This window comes from Prunus dulcis, unplaced genomic scaffold (assembly GCF_902201215.1).
Source record: "Prunus dulcis unplaced genomic scaffold, ALMONDv2, whole genome shotgun sequence".
NCBI classification, from domain to species: domain Eukaryota; kingdom Viridiplantae; phylum Streptophyta; class Magnoliopsida; order Rosales; family Rosaceae; genus Prunus; species Prunus dulcis.
This window is the reverse complement of record NW_023010032.1, coordinates 9902-28752: the sequence shown is the minus strand read 5'-3', so window position 1 is coordinate 28752 and position 18851 is coordinate 9902. Positions and strand designations below refer to the sequence as shown.

The following is an 18851-nucleotide window of genomic DNA, read 5'->3' as shown; positions in this document are numbered from 1 at the left end:
AGTGATTTGTGCTATGGCTAAATTCTCTATCCCACACTTGTGCCTGCCACGAACACTAAATGAAAGCTTGTTCGAAGGGACACCTTGGTCAAAACCAAATTGGCGAGCAAATCTATTCGGATAGTATGGCTCTAACCAAAGATTGTTGTTCACTCTCAGCGGCAAGATCGCAGAACGTGTGCAAACTAGAAATTCACATTTTTTGTCTTATAGATCTTTTATGTCAGCAAAGGAAAGACCTTCATATTCAATAAATGTGGTTGGGTGATAAATCAAATCCTTGTCGCTATGGAATATAAATCTGGCTCGATTAAGTCTAAAATCTTTTGGCTTGACATCCGCATATCTCACCAAAAAAAGGAGTCATTTACAAATCCCTTATCAGTTTGTGGTACGTGCAAACCCAGAATATGTTCGCCTAACCAACCGATAACATAATGAATTGAGAGAGAAGCACTTGACATGTCGGGATATTTTGAATGAGTGGCAATTTCTCCAAGACCATCATAAATATATCCCAAAATAGTTGGTGCAAGTGAAACTTTGACCCCTTGTGCCATCAAACATGCCATGTAAAAAGTTTCGGGTCTAAAGTTGCCATCCATGGAAGGTAACACAAATCTGCTCAACCAAAATGCCAAGAATGCAGCCAACCTTCCTTCGTTTGAAATACGTAAAGTGATTTCTGGAGCCCTTAAAGTTTGATCTTGAGGTTTTCACTTGCCATCTCCAAAGGCCTTATAAATAATCTTCTCTCGATAAAAATGCCCAATCCGTTGGGCCCAGCTGACGATAAACTAATTATGATAAATACATAATTGAGAGTGAATCTTCAGAAATTCAGTGACAGCCGGAGGATATAATCTATTTTGTTGCAAGTTTTTATTTTGGAGAATAAATTCCTCATACTGGACATCTCCTAAGATTGGCAGCCCGCAAATAACTTTCAAGTCATAGAGAGAAATCTCCATTTCAAAATTGTTAAGATTAAAGCATGAACAGACATTTAAATGGGAATAACAGCACCAGCAGGCTTTGAGGAAATCAAGCACTACCTCTCAAATCTGCCAATTCTGTCCCCACCAAAGAGAGGCAGACCGCTCAAGTTATATGTTTCTGCATCAGAAGTATCCATTGGGAGTTTGTTAGTTCAAGATAACAAGGAAGGAAAGGAAAAATGTAACATCCCAAGCCAAAACATAATCCTTCGTGAATTAAATGAATTAAAGTAAATTTGAATTTCCAATTTTGCCCTTGAGAGTAGGGGTAATTTGGTCATTTTTAATCCGAAAATATTTCTGGGCAGTGGCTGTACCTTTACGTAGATCATACCGAGATGAGTCCGTAGACACGTAGTGGACTCGAATCGGAGTTGTAACGAAGAAATCGCGATCAAAAGAAGTTCAGTGGCATAACCGTAAATATTTTGAAGTTCAATTTTTTTAAAACCCAGAATTTCTTCATTTTGGGCAGCTCAACCATCCAACTTCAAAGGGTGATTTCTCCCAACTCCGATTGCCATTTCAGCAAGATCGGTCCCGTTAGAACCACCAAACTTCCCTCTTCCAGCTCCAGCCCTTTGCAACCTCGATCCGTTGCCTTAGTCGCCGGAAACAGCCAAGAAACAGGTGGTTTTGGACAGCTTTTTCGTAAACTTTCACCGGCTTGTTCTCCCTCCTCCAGCCACTGTTTCAGGCGAGTGAGGTATGCTTTCTCACCTATTTTTCATGATCTAGCTGATAGTTGAGTAGGAATTTATCAATTTTGAGCCTAGGTGGTTCGATTTGCGAATTGGATTTCGGCCGATTTTGGGATCGCAATTCCGCCCACTTCTAGCTATTTTTTTGGGGTATATCCAGAACAAAAGTGACTCCAAATGGGGTTTTACATTTAGGGTAGGAAGCTTGGCCGGCGGTTTGGAGTTTTTCTGGCCGCCAGAAATTACTCAAGGCACCCACGCGCTGCCAGCGCCTGCAGCGGCGCATGGGCCAGGTAATGGATTGGCATTGTATCCTAAAATGATCTCCTAGTCCTCACAAGCGCGTAGGTACTTTCGGATCCCAATTTGGTTAACATTTGAATCCCGAACGGATCTCACCCATTGTGCAATTTCCGGGTTCAATTGGTTCGAACCGTTGGATCGTTTTGAATTCAATTTTTGTTAATCTAGACATCCCTATGGTCGTGTAGGAATTTGCGGATCATGAATCGGAGCCCTGGATGTTCCAATTCAATAACATTAAGTTTGCATTTTACGATAACCGTCCGATTGTACGATCGTGAGTGATCCGACCGTCCTTTTCGGACCAATCTTACAAGACGTGTATCCTAGACCTTATGGAATCCTTAGACACTTTCGGATCGTAAAAAGGAGGTCGTGGGCTCCGCAAGCCCAGTTGACCAAGTTTGGGTAGTTAGACCACTCGGTTGACCATGAGTCTTCCGAGGTAGGTGTACCCTTCGAGAGGTACTAGAACGACCATGTAAGCGAATCTCGACTGTTATTTGAGTTACGTTGACTATGTTTGGATTTTGAGATTTGTTTTATATTATTGTATGAAAATCTTGGATTATTATTTAGATAGTTGAAGTTATGGAATGGTTGAGTATGAGATATTTGACTCATGGGTTATGGAAGTAAGCCTTGGGCTCGATTATGATTATTAGGAAGTGAGTGGACTTTATCTTCACATAATATTCATTTTTTTTCAAGGATAGAAAATTATGCATATTGAGTCCTTTGATTTTGAGTTATTATATGTTTTGAAGTGGAAAATTTAAATGATTATCAAAGTATTGGAATTATTTTCGTATGTCTGCGGGATGTGATTATTTCGAATGAATTTGTGCTATTTTTGAGTATAGTTATTTATACTTGGTTATGTGTTGATGTACTTGGGGTTGTTGGAAAGGGTTTATGAAATGTGGATTGGGTTGTGGTTTATGTTAGTTCGACTGCTATTAGCCCTATCTTAAATACCTCCCCGAATATGGACTTTATGTTTTTGAGAGTTTGAGATCGGTACGTATAAATATTTGGGTTAGTGAGGTTATGAAATTTGTTAACGGATTGGTCTCGGTTTACAAAGGGATTTGTTCAATTGTTGATAAGTGGATCTTTGCGAAAGGTTCCGAGAAATCTGAAAATGTCGAAGTCTGAAGGAGTTAGGTTTTCGAATGAACAGAATTTCTTTTAAAAGCTCAGAAACGTGGGAAGAATAAGGCAAGGCGTCAGTTGTTGATGACTAGCTAGTTGTAATAACCCAAAACAAAATATCTAAAAATTAGGATTTCTTTATTCTAGCAAAAAGACGATTTTGCCCTCGCATTATTTAATAGGAAAAAAGTTTGACTTTTTGATCGAGAAAGAATTTGGCAATTCCGCTTGCGCTGTTGCATAGAGCACGGTGAAACGAGTCCGTAGACACGGAACAGACTCGAATCGGAGTTGTAACGAGGAAAATACGGTCAAAATACCTCGAAGGGCAAAACGATAATTTGGACAAAAGTCAGATTTTTATCTCTTTCTCCCTTCTCTCTCCTCATTTCTCTCTCCTCTCTCTCTCTTCCCGATCGCGCCCGCCGCCCGACCTCCGCTTGCTCTCGAAGTCGCCCCGGCCACCACAGGCCGAGCCGATCTCCGCCGTTGGTACCAAAAGAACCGCCACTCACCTGCCGTCCTTCCCCGAGCCGTCGCCACCCTTGCCGTGGCCGGAGCTAGCCGGAATCTGCCATTTTCTGCCGATTTTCAGTTTGAACTTCTAGCTCTTCGTTCTCTCTCAATTCTCCACCAAATCATTCGAGTAAGGTGTGGCTTCTCAGCTATTTTTCGTGCTCTAACTGATGGATGTATGGGTTTTGATCGATTTCACCTCTAGATCACTCGAATTTCAACTTGAAAATCGGTCGAACTTCGGCCGCCGTGATCGGCCATTTCCGGCCACTTTTTGGGGTAGGTCCAAGAACAAAAGTGACTCCAAATAGCGTGTTTTACCTAGGATAGGAGTTTGGAGTCTTGGTTCCGAGTTTTTCCGACAACGCAAACGAGAACCCTGGGGCTAGGGTTTGGAGTTTAAGTGATAACGCGATTTTGATTAATCCGACCGTCCGTTTCGGACCAAATTCGCGAAACATAGTTCCTTCTCTATGAGGAACCTTCAGAAAAGCCCAGATTGGCCATCGGAGATCGTGGACCCCACGGATCCCGGATCGGCCGGTCTGGTGGTTTATCGCTTAGTATAGTTTCGGGTCTTTTAAGGCCGTTCTAACTGTCTAAAAGGTGAATGTGAGCATAGGAGTGACTTTAAAATGATTGCACGCATTTCTAGGAGCCGGGGGCAGGGTGTTTCATTTAATTCTTTTATTGAGCAGTTTTATTAATTAAATCTTTATGGGTAATTAGGCACTAGAGGCCCGACAGAACCACAGGAGGGACCTTCGAGAGGTCCAGCTAGCTCGGACCAACAGTGAGTGGACCTTTCTTTCATAAATGATTAATTATAAACGAGTTTATATATGAATGATTTTATAAATAAGTTTATATGAATGAATATCATTATTTGATCTTGAATGAGTTTTATTGGAGGTTTTTACGAGTATGATTTATGCAGTACTATTTCTAAAATTTTCTGCTGCTTAGTTACACCTGCTAAACAGATATAGAAAATAAAGTTTGAGGCTTATGTCAGATGAGATAGCAGCATGATTCTAGACTTCAGTTATTGATCAGACTTTTCTGAAAATAGTTTATTTTAAAACCACCACGTACCCATTTTTATTTGGTGATTACCCACAGTTGGACCGATGTCTACGGACATCTAGTCTGATTTCAGTTTCGTCAGTGCACTTGACTTTGCCTCACGAGTTTCGGGGACGCTCGTACCGTGAGTGCCAGGATTTGCTGCTCGGCAGACTTGGTGTCCCGAGACCTGCCGGATTGCTTGACTGACTCTGTGTCCCCGAGACTGCCAGATTCGCGGATCCGACTACGGTCCCCTATCTTACCCGAGAAGCGGCTCGAGTCGACTTGGTGTCATCGAGACCTGCCGGCGGATCAGGCTGACCATAGTCCCCTGAATCCTACCAGTTTGCTGCTCGGAAAACTTTGTGTCGCCGAGACCTGCCAGGGGAATTGACGAATTTACAGGGGTACACTTAGGTGGTAATTTTAAAGGAATTTCAATACCTTTATATAATTATTGTTTTCAGTCATTTTAAACTAGTTTTCTCGATATTCACGCATGTTTTAGATTTCCATATATTTGTTCAGCTTTTTGAATATATATATATATATATGGATTTAGATATGTTTAAATGAAGGCCTCGTATTTGAGTACAGCCGAACTGTAGCCTTACTTATCATTTTATTTTTACCATGGGGGTTATGATGATTATAAATTTGTTTCAAGAATATGATTTTCGTCCACTCACACTTTTAACTTGTTTTCACCCCCAGGCCGTAGAAGTGCGCAGGGATCCACCACCGGGCCAACCCTAGCTTCCGCGCCATCAAGAAACGTAGGGTTTTGTTGGAAAGTCTTTGAAATCTTGTAAATTTTTAGAAAATGCTCTGATATCTAGTTTTAGTAGGAAACCTGAACTGGTGATTGTTTGATTGGATTTATTCTGGCAGTTGGTGTGAAATTATGTGCTTGTTTGACAGGTGGAAGATTTTGAGTTTGAAGAAAATACAGGGGAAACTCTGCCGAATTTTCGGCAGGAGTCTAAGGGAAATTTTAAAAGTAGTTACAACGAGAAGGGTAAAAAGGTCTTTTATGCCCGACATTCGCCAGGTGTCGGACACGCACAGGACTTGGCTTTAATTCCAAAGTGGAATTGGGATCGGGTCCTGTCAATTTGGTATCAGAGCATAGGTTTTACTTCCTGTAGACTTCGCACTCTGTGCATCCTCGTTTTCTTTTCAAATTGGGCCCTCATGGTGGTGGTGTCCGTAGGGAAATTAGACAGTTATCCCGACGAAAAGGGATGAGATTCCCAGGTCGGGCAGAAACTGCACCGGTATTCGAACCGGTCAAGTAATCTTTCGTTAGAGGCTCGTCAGGAGCCGTACCTACTGTACCTAGTAGGCAGGGAGATCCTAATGTCCAGTAGACCTTGGAGCTGTTAGCTCATGTTTTACCCAGCCAGAGATCCATCCGTGAGACAGGTGGATCAAGCAAAGAGGATTGAGGGTTATAAATTTGGATAATGGTGGTACTCAGTAGTAAATGAGGATTGCATTGAAAGGAATAGAGCAGATCTTGGAGGTCATGGTTGCACCACAGAAGAGTAGCGTATTGGTGGGACTTGGTTAAGAAGTGATACCAGAATCCTTTGACTCGTACGGGACAAGTATTTTAGAGCCCCATTTGAGAGTGAGCACTGTCCACAAGTCTACACAATGTGTGGATGCATGAGGTTTTGCAGCTGGATAGGGGATAATGACTGGATCGGAATATGAGAGAAAGGTTTCATGTATTGTTTTCTACTAGTCGAGAATGGAAGTAAGAGGTAGCACCTTGTTACGATAAGGTTAAAGGCCTTCACCTGAGACATTGAGATTCACCTGAGCCAAACCTATTCAAGCAGAACTGCTGAGGAACAATTTAGGAAGACAAATCTGTTCAATCAGTACAGAAGGAACATCATATGCTGTTGATCCTTATCCTTCTCTGAGCTGAATTTCTTCAGGTAGTTAGAAAATGAGCACTTCTGGTTGATTGTGGCAGGAAGGATAGTGAAGGGCTTCGCCAATTATTCCTGGTTCTTCCTTAAGTGATAATCACCAACTGCATCCACATGCCTTCGATGGGGTCGGAATCCAAAAATTTGAGCCATGTCTAGTAGAGTTGGAGACATTGGGCCCAGACGGAAGTCGAAGGTGTTGCTGGCAGAATTCCAAAAGCAAAGGGCAGCAGCCAGCAGGTTCTCATCCCTATTCACGGATTAATTGGACAGAAGAATGGCGTCATATATTCCAGCCCTCTTCCAATAAGCTCCATACCTCGGAAGGAGCTTGTCAATCTAGTCTGCCCACTTTACTACACTGTTCCTCACTTCACTTGAAGGAAACGAGCGGCTCAGGTTCTTACTAACCCAAGTATGAGAAGCCAAGGCAGAGGAGCTTTGGAAGCACTGAGGGGCTTCAGCATCATCCCTGAACAAATTAGCCATTTCAGCAGGAACAAGGCTAAACCAGTGAAGGCCCAGAACTAGGGTGTTTTCGAAGAGATGGAGGACGTTTTTGTCCAGATTCTTTTATGCAAATGGATGGAGTTTTCTTCGAACCTCAATGGCATGATTGTCCACTCCTTCCCCAGTGATATAAACAGGAGGAACAGAAGAAGAAGAGCTCTGGGCACGGTTTTTTGGAGATGACATTTTCAGGATTTAAGCTAGAACAAAGGAAACAAATTAAAAGGAGTCAAGGGCTGATCGCAGGAAAGGGTAAAGGATTCTGAGAATTCTAAGAAACCAAGGTCTGAAGAAGTTAGGTTTAGAATGAACAAGAGCTAAGGTTTTTAAATTTCTTAAAAAGGCTTGAGATCGTGGGAAGAAGAAGGCAAAACGACGCCTGATGTTAACTAGCTAGTAACTGCCCACGAAGTCTAGTTCAGTGGGTAGGCGTGGGCAAATTACAATCGAAGGAAAGTGGCGCGCACAATTAATGGCCAAATCATTAAGTCTGCAACCGTTCCAAAACAATTCAGACTTAGGGGGCATTGTTTGGGCCTAATTTGGCACGCCCAGTCCAAAATCAAAAAGCCCATGTCAATTTTTGGCAGCCATCGAAGTTTACCTTAAATTTGGGCCAATTCTCGACACACCCAACCCATTTTTATCAGAAAGGCCCATGAACAAAACATTTGGACTTTTTATCCACTGAGAATAAAAGAAACTAGCCCAGCCTTTTTTTAACACCATTAAATCTCTGCCCCAAAAAGATAGACAAAGTCAGCAGATCTTTTCTAAAAACCCTCACGTGACTACCTGTCTTTGAAAAGTCAGAAATTTCAACTATCTCAGAAGAGTTGATAGGAAGTTAATGAAGGCAAGTATAAAAGGAAGACGTCTCTGAATCTTTGCAGCCAAAAAAGATCAAAATCCCTTTCTCTATATAGAAAAATTCTACACCAGAGTAGATCTCATTTCCAAGGGATAAGCAGACTACATTTTCTAAAGAGATAAGTAGGGGGCAGGGAGTTGATCATCAGGAAAATTAAACTAACCATCATGGCAGATTGCACTCTTCCAAAGGGCAGTTAAATGATTAAAAAGGGATTAGGTTTTCTTTCAGGAAAAGAAGGGAAGTGATCACCACAAAAACTAACTGTTGATAGCTTTTCTGCCAGAATAGATGAAATTCCCCTTTTTCTTGGCATTTAAAATAAAAGATCTTGCTTTTGGAAAATCTGCCGCCCATTATTAAAAGATTAGAAACCCCCACTCCAGCATTTTCTATAAATATGAGAGGAGGTGAACAGATCAAAGGACAGCCAAAAAATAAATCAAAACAGAAACTCTCAATATCACAATTGACAAACTCAAAATGATCACTTGATCTCAAAAGCCTTCAAACACTGAAGTAGCCAAAGCTCATTGAGCCACAAGAAACAAGTCAGCTATAATTCAAAATCTCCGATTTCAGTTCAGTTTAGAGAAACAATTCTACAAAGCTAGATTTTTCTTATTACAAATTTGTTTCAGCATAAGCCAAATCAAGCAGAGTCCAATTTTTTTTCACAAATATGAAAACCTCAACAAATTTATGGAAAGCCTTGATCAAGCAGAACAGGTACTACAGTGCAGTTCCAGCTCAGTAATCATCAAATCTAGCCACTTCTGCCCCTTCCAGACTTAAGAGGCTCCCATTATGCCCATTCAAAAAGCCTTCCAGGGCTTGAAATAGATTAAAGCTCTGCCAAACTCGAACGTTGCAATCGATTTACAGCTGAAGCTTGACAATTGAAGGTGTTGATGATCCAATCCAGCACAGACAAGCCCAGTCTAGTCCGGATCAAAAGTAGCTATCCAGGAAGAAATTGAAGTCCAACGCTGTTTTGTCTCTTTTAGAGTTGGTCTTTTCTTTTTTGAGCTTTGTACACTTTCTTATCATTTATTCTAGCCAGAACTACCAGTTTTGTACTGTGAAAAATTGTGAAGTCTTCACTAGTCTGAGGCAAGAAAATAACTTACTTGGGAGATATGGGAGATATTCATCACCCAAATTTACAATCACTTGTTTAGAAGTTAATAACTTGGGGAGCAAGTTATCTATTTTTAAGAAGTCTGCTAGGGTTTTTATTGCTAGCAGTGGCACGCTCATACACAAAAGAAAGTTGACTTGTTGACCATAAATGGTTTTCAAGCCAATGAGGAACTTTACCCTACCATCACAGGAACAAATTTAAAACGGGTGAACATTATCACACGCCAAAAAATCCAATGCCGCATGTGATAAAGTACAACATAACAAAGTGAGCCCACACGCTAGAAAATCCAAAGCCACTTGTGGCTAGACCAAACTATGTCCTACACTGGTGGACTACTTTATCACACGTCGGATAATCCAACGCCGCGTGTAATAAAGTACTAACATAACCAAATGAACCCACAAATAAAATCCTTACTAAATAATTAATCGACAAACTTCCATAATTACCACTTATAAATGCTCCCGAAACATATTGTAAAATTAAATCATATAAAAGCATTTTAATATCAACCTCAAGTACTAAACCACGAATAAACTAAATAAAAATCATTTCAACCAAAACTGAACACTCAAAAAATAAATACCATAAATAATTTATTTACTTAACTCAAGCCATGTATAATCCTTCAAAATTGTTCTCAAACCAAACTCGAATATGCATAATATACCATTTAGAAAACTAGTAACCATAAATCATCAATTCCATTAAACAACACAAATAATAATCACAATCCAAGAGTTTCATAAAACTATTTAGAACACAAATGTCCACTCACCTCGTAATAATCCTATCCGAAATTAAATTCTCAATTTCAAATTTATACAAATTTAACACATCCCAATGATATCATGGTTAAAACAATAACATTCAGTAAACTGAGTTCAAAATTAACCGGTATCAGCATAGACCGAAATCCAAATTCGTATACTAACATTAATAATAATAACAATACCTATAGTAACCCCAGTAAATCCTAGATATCATTCTAAAAGTTGAGACTAGCTCGAGCATCCTCCCGCACACCGACAACTCATCATACGTGTAGGCGACATTCATAACAATTCAAGGAAGGTACATATCCTGATGCAAAATTCCAATTTCCCAAAATAAATTTTTTCCATCTAATAAAATAACACCCATACTTCCTTGTTGAAAACCAAAATAAAAACATAATTAAGAAAACACCAAATCTAAACAAGCCCTTTCAATTTTATTAATATTCAAAACACTATTCATATACTTAGGAATACACATTCTCTGAAAATCCCATAAAACAAGATAATAAAATCCAAAACACTATATCTTACACAAAGTCACCATAATCCTTTATAAATAATATTAATGGCACTCATAATAATAGTAATAATAATAAGCAGTCCAAAAATTCCCATGATCACGTATCTCATCCTAAGAAATTCACTAGTTTGACTCAGATTACCCATAAATTTTAATATCCGTTCTCAAATCAATTCCACATACGTATAATATACCATTCAGTAACCCAGAACTCATAACCCATATTATTCATTTTCCAAGACTACCTTTTAAAACCAGCATCAATATCCAATGTACCCATAACCTAAACACATAGACATATATTTGAGTGTAAACATATAATCGACATTTAATTAGATCCTTACTGACACCAAACCCCTGTATCAAACCATAAGTGAATTATAATAACAACATATATATACAAACAGAAAGTCTTGTGTCACATGGTAATGGTTGAAACCGAAACGATAGCTCACTTTTATAACCTCATCAACCAAGATACCCATTACCAAAACAAATCAGTTTCCCACCAACACCACTACTATACCCAATATCACAACTTCAAAATAAATCCAAGTTTTCAACAATACGCTATAACCTCCTTTCAAAATCCAACATATTTATCAGTGGCGAACAATTCCAGTAATACTATCCGGTACTGTAAGGCCAAAATTGAAATATACACCCAAGCCCATAATTCCCAAAAACTTAACGTGTATACACAACCTTGGAAAGGTCCTAAAGCCATTCTAATTCATTCCCAAAAGATGAGACAGTCTCAAAAGACCTGTGGTCAACAGTTGGTCAAACTTCTTGTTTTTGTTCAACCGGACCCATGGGGCCCACGACCACCGATTTCTGATTCAAAAGTTCCTACAGTTTCAACAGCGTTTACCAAACATGTCATACAAGTTTGGTCCAGATAGAGAGGTAGGATCGCTCGCGATCGCACTATCGGACGGTCACCGTTTTACGCAAACTTTGAGTCGTTGAATTGGAGCATGCGGGACTCCAATTCTCGATCCACGAATTCCTACATGATCCTAGATATACCTAGATCAACATATATGGAAATGGAGTCAATCCAACGGTCTGAACATATCAAACCCGGATAACGTCTAATATACGTAAATCTGATCGACATTCAACCGATAACCAAATTCAAATTTGAGTATACCGTCATGCTTGGGACTACATGGGGACCATTTTAGGACTAAATGGACCACCTAAACATGGCCCACGCGTCGCCACACACTCCGACAGCGCTTGGGTGTCTTGGGAAAATTCCAGCGAACGGAAAATTCTCGAAACACCCATCAATACCTATACCTACGTAATCAGGAAAACTAGTGGAGGCCAGATGAGAAGGTTGACAACCAAAAACAGTGGCCAGCTGTTTGTGGAGAGAGAGAGTGAGCGTGAAGTCATGAGGGGGAGAGAGAGAGAGAGAGAGAGAGAGAGAGAAAAGAAGAGTTTTTAAAAGTCCAACTTCAAGTTATTTACGGTTGTGCCACTACACTTTCGCTACAACTCTGATTTGAGCCCACTATGTGTCTACAAACTTGTGTCGACGCGCTCTACACAACGGTGTAATTCATTTCCCCAAAATCCTACAGGATTAAAAAGAGACCAAAATGACCCTATCCCCAAGGGCAAAATTGTAATTTCACAATTAATTAAATTAAATAATTTAAATGGATAATTAGAATAAAGTCGGGGTGTTACAGCAAGTGTCAAATTAAGTATGGTATTCGCTCTAATATGCATCCGATTAACTCAATTAAAAGTGTAGATGGTGATGAAGCATCAAGATAATCAACCAAGTTACTAAGCACAATGATTAAGAATCCAACATCAAATAGCAATCAATAGATAGGTAAAATAAGAAAACTAGAGTATCATACCAGGGCCACATCATGCCCTAGAAACAGAAAATTAGTTACACATAATCATAGAATTCGGCATAAGCCAAAACAAAAGGAAGAAAAAATAAAACTTAGCCAACTGCGGTACTCTTCCTACGTCGCCAATTTCTCTTAGTCTTTGCATGACTCCAAAGGAGTTGTTTCTCATCCTTAAATAAAACACCACATGTCTACTCCTATGGTATTTGGGCTTTTACAGTAGTCCAAAAATAAAGAAAAACCTAATTAAAACATAAATCCAAAATGGGTAAGTAATTGACTCTTCTTCCTACTTGGATTGGGATAACACGTCAGTTACTTTGCATACACGTCTAAGGTTGTTCCTCCTCCAAAACAATTTGGGAATTGTCTCATCTTTCTAGCCATATATTGCACGCCTTGAGGAAAATTCAGGAAAGTCTTCAAATAATCATTCTTCCACAACAGTATGCCCTCCCTGATCCTTATTGTGCAGGTCGTCAGGCTGCCCTCCCTGAGGGCCTAGCCTTTCATGAACATTTCTCTGCAGCTCCAGGCGGGCGCGGATGTCAAGTTGCAGGCCCAACCTTTCGCGCGCGTTAGTCCTTGAACTCAATCTAGACGGAAGACTTCATCTGCTCTAAGTCTGGCTTGCAGATGCTTGTGGCAAGCTGATCACGTTGTTGTCCCTCCCTTGTCTACTTACTCCTGCTCAACCTGCTTAGGACCTCTGGAACTGTCTGCTAGCGCTTTCATCCATCCTTCTCTCTTCGCCCTGTTGTCCAAAGCCAAATTTTTTAGCCAAGTTTATTTGGTTGAGGAGCTGCCTCACCAAGTTGTTTTCGTCGTCCATTCACCAAGTCAACTGATAGATTAAGGTCTAATTGACTTCGTGGACCAGAAGGAGAGAATTGTGTGGAGCTCAATTGTAAACATGCTAGGGTTTCGTTAGAGGTGTACGCGGGAGCATACGTCGAGCGTGGAGGCAATGGAGGAAATGATTAAAGTTGCTCCAAGATGGGGCCAAAGTTGATGTAGGCTATGAGTCCACCGTGATAGGAGGTTCCACCATGCTAGGCAGCGACACCATAATGATGGGCTTCAGATCTAATCGCGAGACCACGTGAGGGATTGCTAGATCTCGCCACAAGGTGGTGTGGCAACTAGGGCATGGTGGCGGATCCGTGAGGGGGCACGGTTGTTCCAACCATGGGGACTTGCAAGGTAGATCCAGCCGTGGGCCGTGATACGATACGATGACGACTGGGGCCTGTGCATTGATCTCGGCTATAGGACCGGCAGGTGGAACGGTGGCTGTGGTTTGAACTATGGCGGGGGCCATGGTGCAGCTAGAAAATATGGTGGCAGTAAGTAGTGGTTGCTGTTGTGCGGCAGTGTTGGGGATGTTTGGATTCGACAAGAACTGAGCCATCGCAATGATCTTGCTCCTCGTGTGTGTGCTTCTGGCCATGGTTGTTCGGATGGCTTTGATTTGAACGAAAAGATGGAGAAATTAATTCCTTTGATTCAAGAGCACGCTTTGAGTATTGTAGGGACTTTTTCGTTCCGGCAGCTACTATGGGCCTGGGCTGCCGTAAATAGCAAAATGGATGAAATTGCCCCTTGAGCCTGAGTTTGAAGATTAAGCCCCAAGAATGCTTCGAAAGGACAGTAGGGCCTTAGGAAACACCTTGGTTACCTTCACCAACAAAAGTAACAATAGCTTACAAATAAATTATTGGCTTGGCATGAGAAGTTTGTGGCATGGGAGTTGAGCATTCATGAGTTTAGCATGGAGAGAGAAATGGCTGTGATTTCCTATGAGAAACAGAGTTTTTAAGGCATAGGGGAAGGGATTTGTTGAGGAGAGAGAGAGGGAGAGAAATGAGGGCAATGGGTGTTTTTCCGACAGCTTGACAGAGGCTCTATCAAGTGTTAGAACAGCCTACCAAGAGGGAAAACTAAGGAGGATGAAGATGAACTGAGCGCGAAATTGCTGGGTTTGGAAGTAAGAGAGAAAGCTTGCTCTCTGGTTGTGATTGTGGCTAGTGGTGAAGTATTGGGTGTTTTGGGTAATTTTCCAATAGCCTGAGAAAAGCTATATCAGACTCTGGAATGGCTTGCCATAAGAGAAAATGGGAGAAGATGGATGAATAGGGCACGAAATTGCAGAGTTTCAGAGATGAGAGATGAAGCTTGCTCTCTAGATGTGTGTTTTGATGATAGGTAGGAAATGCCTCTTTTTATAGGCGCTGGAAGCTATTATTTTCCAAGAAACCCTAATGGTTTCTATCCAATTTGGCCAAGTCTTTCCCTTCCTTTCTCCCCTCATCCCTTCAATCATCCTATTTTTGTGAAATCCACTCTGCCCATTTGCATAAAATCAGGGATTTTTGGGAGCTCAATGCTCTTTCCCGCAGCTGCTTCAGAACTCCCATTTTCAGCCATCTCCTTCTTTTCCTTTCTTCCCTTTTTTTATGGCCAGGTCTGACGAGGGAAAGAGAATGGGTATGCATGCTAGTTCAAAGGGTGATCTGCGCTCCAATATCCCTTGGTCCTTTGGAAGTTTTTGCTACAAACTTGTTCCTCCCATGTGCTGGAACTTCCCAGCAGCTTACACACATGGATATTTTGGCTTTCATCATGGCTTTTGTTTTCAGCTAGGTGCTGGAGATTTTGCATATATTTTCTTGGTTGCTTGGACCTTTCTATGGTGATGTGCTAGTTCACTAAAGGGATGGGCCAACTTCCCAAAGTGATGGGCTATCTTTTCTAATGTAATGGGCAAATTTCTCTCCTTTATGCTTACCCACATATTTGGGCTCAAGAAATGGGCTTGAGTTTCGGGGCTCCCAAGCAACCCAAAACTTCCATTTCTGGCTCATCAATGGGCCTCATGAAAACTCGTAATCATCCATACTACAACCCACTTAACAAGGCTCAGGCATTCGCGTGGCTTGGGCCCACTTAAGCTTGTAGTGTGGCGTGTTGCTTATTTGCTTGGCGTGGCATGTGTGCAAGCGCATATGACGAACTTTCGTGTGCCCAAATCGGGTTTCTTCTCGATAAGGTATCGCATTGAGCCGAGAATTTATTTGGGCCAAACCGTGGATTTTTTGGGCCTCAACAAGTATAACTCGTGCTCTCAATGAAAGCATTAATGTTTGTGCAAAAATCCTCGTGGGTGAATATTCGCTTAGGGATTCACTACTACAAATAGTTAAAAAGACAACGTTAAATACACAACGGTTGGCTTCGAAACCGTTGTAGTTGTTTCTTCCACAACGGTTATTACACAACCGTTGTTAAAAGGGGTTTTTAAGCATTGTGGTGTAGGGTATGTGTTTTCCTGATTTTATTTCACAACTTTCCACAATGGTTTTCGTTTGAACTGTTGTAATTGAAGCCTTAAAAAAAACACGGGGTGAACAGTAATTCAATATTTTTTCTTAAGCCTCGATAGTTCTCTCTTCTATCTCTTGTCTCTCCCGTCTGCCTCTCTCCACGGTCTTGTTCTTCCCACCATTGCCTTCACCACGGCCATAGACAGAGAGACTCTGTCTCTTGCATCTCCCTCTCTCCATGCTCTCCCTCTCCCGTCTCTTTCTTTCTCCTCCCTTCTTCTAGGTCAGAGGGATTTGGGTTTTAATTTTAGGGTTATTGATTTGGGGTTACTGATTTGGGTTTTATCTAACCATTTGGGTGTTGGCTTGCGGTTGCTCTACCTCGATCAACAAAGGTAAAGAAAAAAAAAATTAGAGTTTCAATTTGTTTCGACACTGTTGTGATTTTGGTGTTAACCATCTCTCTTTGTTTCCTTTGTAGGTGCTTAGCTTTTTCATCTCTCTTGCCCTCTACGGCTGTTGCACTCACTCTGAAGCTTTGATAGGTAAGAAATCTTGGGTGCTTTTCTTTCATAAGAACTCTGGCCAGTCCCCTTTCTCAGTCCCCTTTCTTTCATAAGAACTCTGTGGTTTGCGAATTTGAAGGTGGGGTTCAGATAATCTCAGTTGAGTCTTGCTAATGTTGCAGCTATTTCATATGTGTATTTTAATTTCATTTGAGATCTGTCTGTCTCTTTTTTAAATTTTGGGTTCTCTTTCTTGATCCATGGTATGTCTCAAATTGTCTTTGTATTCTCTGTTTATGTTTCTCTTGTTTTCCCTTTGTTTCCTTGTTTCTCAATCACGATGGCTGCCTCCTCTCATATGAATTTTATGTTTTGCCCCATCCTTTACTCGATTCATATATGACCAATGCCTCATATCTTATTTAACCAAGTCAATTTTGATCCCCAGCGACATGAATTTGCCTTCTTCTCTTGATTTGAGACCATATCTTATTTTTAATTAATTAATTATTTGTGTTTCTCAAATGTGGTTATTTTGCTTTGTTGCTTTCGTTCTTTGAATTTTTATAATGTCAAATAAAATAAAAATCTTGAAATTCTTCTGTTTGCAATCGTTTATAATGATATTGATATAGATGAGTCAACAGTCAAACGGCAAAGGGGCTTAGTTGGCCATAGTTAAATGTGACCTTGAAACAGAAAATATTATTTGGAATATAGCCTGCTATATGTGGAATTTGGAGTTGTCAATAATGGACGTTTTAGCTATCCCGTGACATTTCAACTACACTTTTTGAGGTGACTTCATTTCCCCCACTCCTTTCTTTTTTCTTTTTTCTTTTTCTTTTTTCCATTAATCGATAATTTACTGTTAAGTTTTCAGACTGACATGGGCTTCCTAAACCCCAAAATTTACAACCCAAAAAATAATACATTCCTAATTTCCTTGCCTCCCTCTCTAATAATCCCCATAAGATTTACAGTTTACAATTGTTGGTACTTTTGCAGAGATTGTTGTGTAGTTTTTAGCCTAAAAATACAAACCAAAAAGTGGAGAAGTGGCTGCAGAGATAGTTGTTTCCTGAGCCACGCCGCTCCTGTTTATTGCTTTGCTCCTCATGAGCCTTCAAACCCTTAACTTGAGTTGAGAGTTGAGATCTTCAGCCCTCCTTTGGACTTGGGCTCCAAAACTGAAAAGTATTTGCAGCCCTTGAGTTGAGAGTTGATATCACTCTTGCTTTGCATTCAAACAGAGGTATAGTCTTCAAACCTTGAATTCAGTTTTGGTCTCTTTTTCTGCATTTGAATATTTGTGCCATTTCTGGATTTTTTGTATGACGTTTTCTGCAATATTGATAAAACTAAATAAAAATATAGTTTGGTGATTATTGAAAACTGATGGGTATATTTTATATTATATATTTAACCTCATTCTTAGTATATTTTGGTTAATATTTTGGAAGAATTTTGATACTTTGAATTATATTTTCAATATAGGACTTTTGATTTCCTCTGGAGCAAAACGTAATCAAATGGACAAATTTTGGAGTAATTCCAGTTGGAGGACGTTCGTGAGCCACTTAGCATGATCGTATCAAAATTTCAGATTTTTCTACCAAGCGGTTATTTTCTGGCGATAAAATAAAGGAGCAGTGCCCGGTGCTGGAATAGTGATATTTTGGGCTTTTATTGCATTTTTAGAGCCCAAAATGACCTCGGATGGGTTCGTGGCCTTCTGAAGAAGTGTTCAGAATATTTTTATCTTTAAAACAAGCTATCTTGGGCCAGATTTGGAGGAGATTTGAGGCTAAAACGTGGCTGGGCAGATTGTAGGCAAATTCTCCTAATCCAATTTGGACTTTATTTCCTAGTATTATTTTATTTTACTTAGTTTCCTTGTGGGGATAGAAAAGTTGTACATTGGCAGCTAGGTTTTAAGGGGTATTTAAGCTCTTTCTCACAACAATTTTAAGGACTTCTTTTTGGCTCTGGAACGTAGAGAGCAATTGCTAGGGTTTTGGGTTTTCAGCGACTTTCAAGTGTTTTCATTCTTATTCATTTGAATGATATTTTCTTTGATTTTAATTATGAGTATGCGTAACTAATTCCTTTTGCTAGGGGCAAGGCCATAAGCCTTAGCATGAATATGTAATTTTATTAATTTGCTTATGAATGGATGCATGTTTGCTTTGAATTATTAATCACTGTGTTTAAAACTATCTATCTAGTTTAATGACTGATCACCATTAGGATATGTAGACAAGTAATTTGATGCAATTTCTGTTGGAACATCACCCTGAAATTGAGGATGGCTTCTTGTGATTAGTAGTTGTAAGTTCACTTAAGGCGAACATCACGCTCTTAAGGGTTGCATGGTTTTTCAAAGGGTTTTCACAAAGCTTAATGAGTCTTGCATGTTTATATTTGATCTGAACATCACAGACGGATTGCATGTTAGATATACGTTTTCGCTTGAACATCACAAGGAAAATATGCATTAGGAAAACCCAATCTTCAAAGCATGTATGTGGAAATTCATAAGTAATTGATAGAATTACATAGGATTATGACGGTGATGGCTAAGCCCTAGTTTTCTCTAAATTGTTAGTCTTTTTTAAAAAAAAACGT

The 18851-nt window shown here is 40.2% G+C and overlaps 1 long non-coding RNA gene across 2 annotated transcripts; it reads left to right on the top strand.

The window, feature by feature from the left end:
* The first annotated feature begins 15821 nt into the window (after nucleotides 1–15821).
* LOC117612610 lies at nucleotides 15822–18311 on the top strand. Of its 2 annotated transcripts, XR_004583471.1 has the most exons (4): nucleotides 15822–16112; nucleotides 16199–16262; nucleotides 17232–17478; nucleotides 17721–18311. It is a non-coding gene; the product is annotated as an uncharacterized LOC117612610 (long non-coding RNA). The 2 variants fall into 2 exon arrangements; XR_004583470.1 differs by having other exon boundaries at nucleotides 17232–18311.
* The last annotated feature ends 540 nt before the right edge of the window (nucleotides 18312–18851 follow it).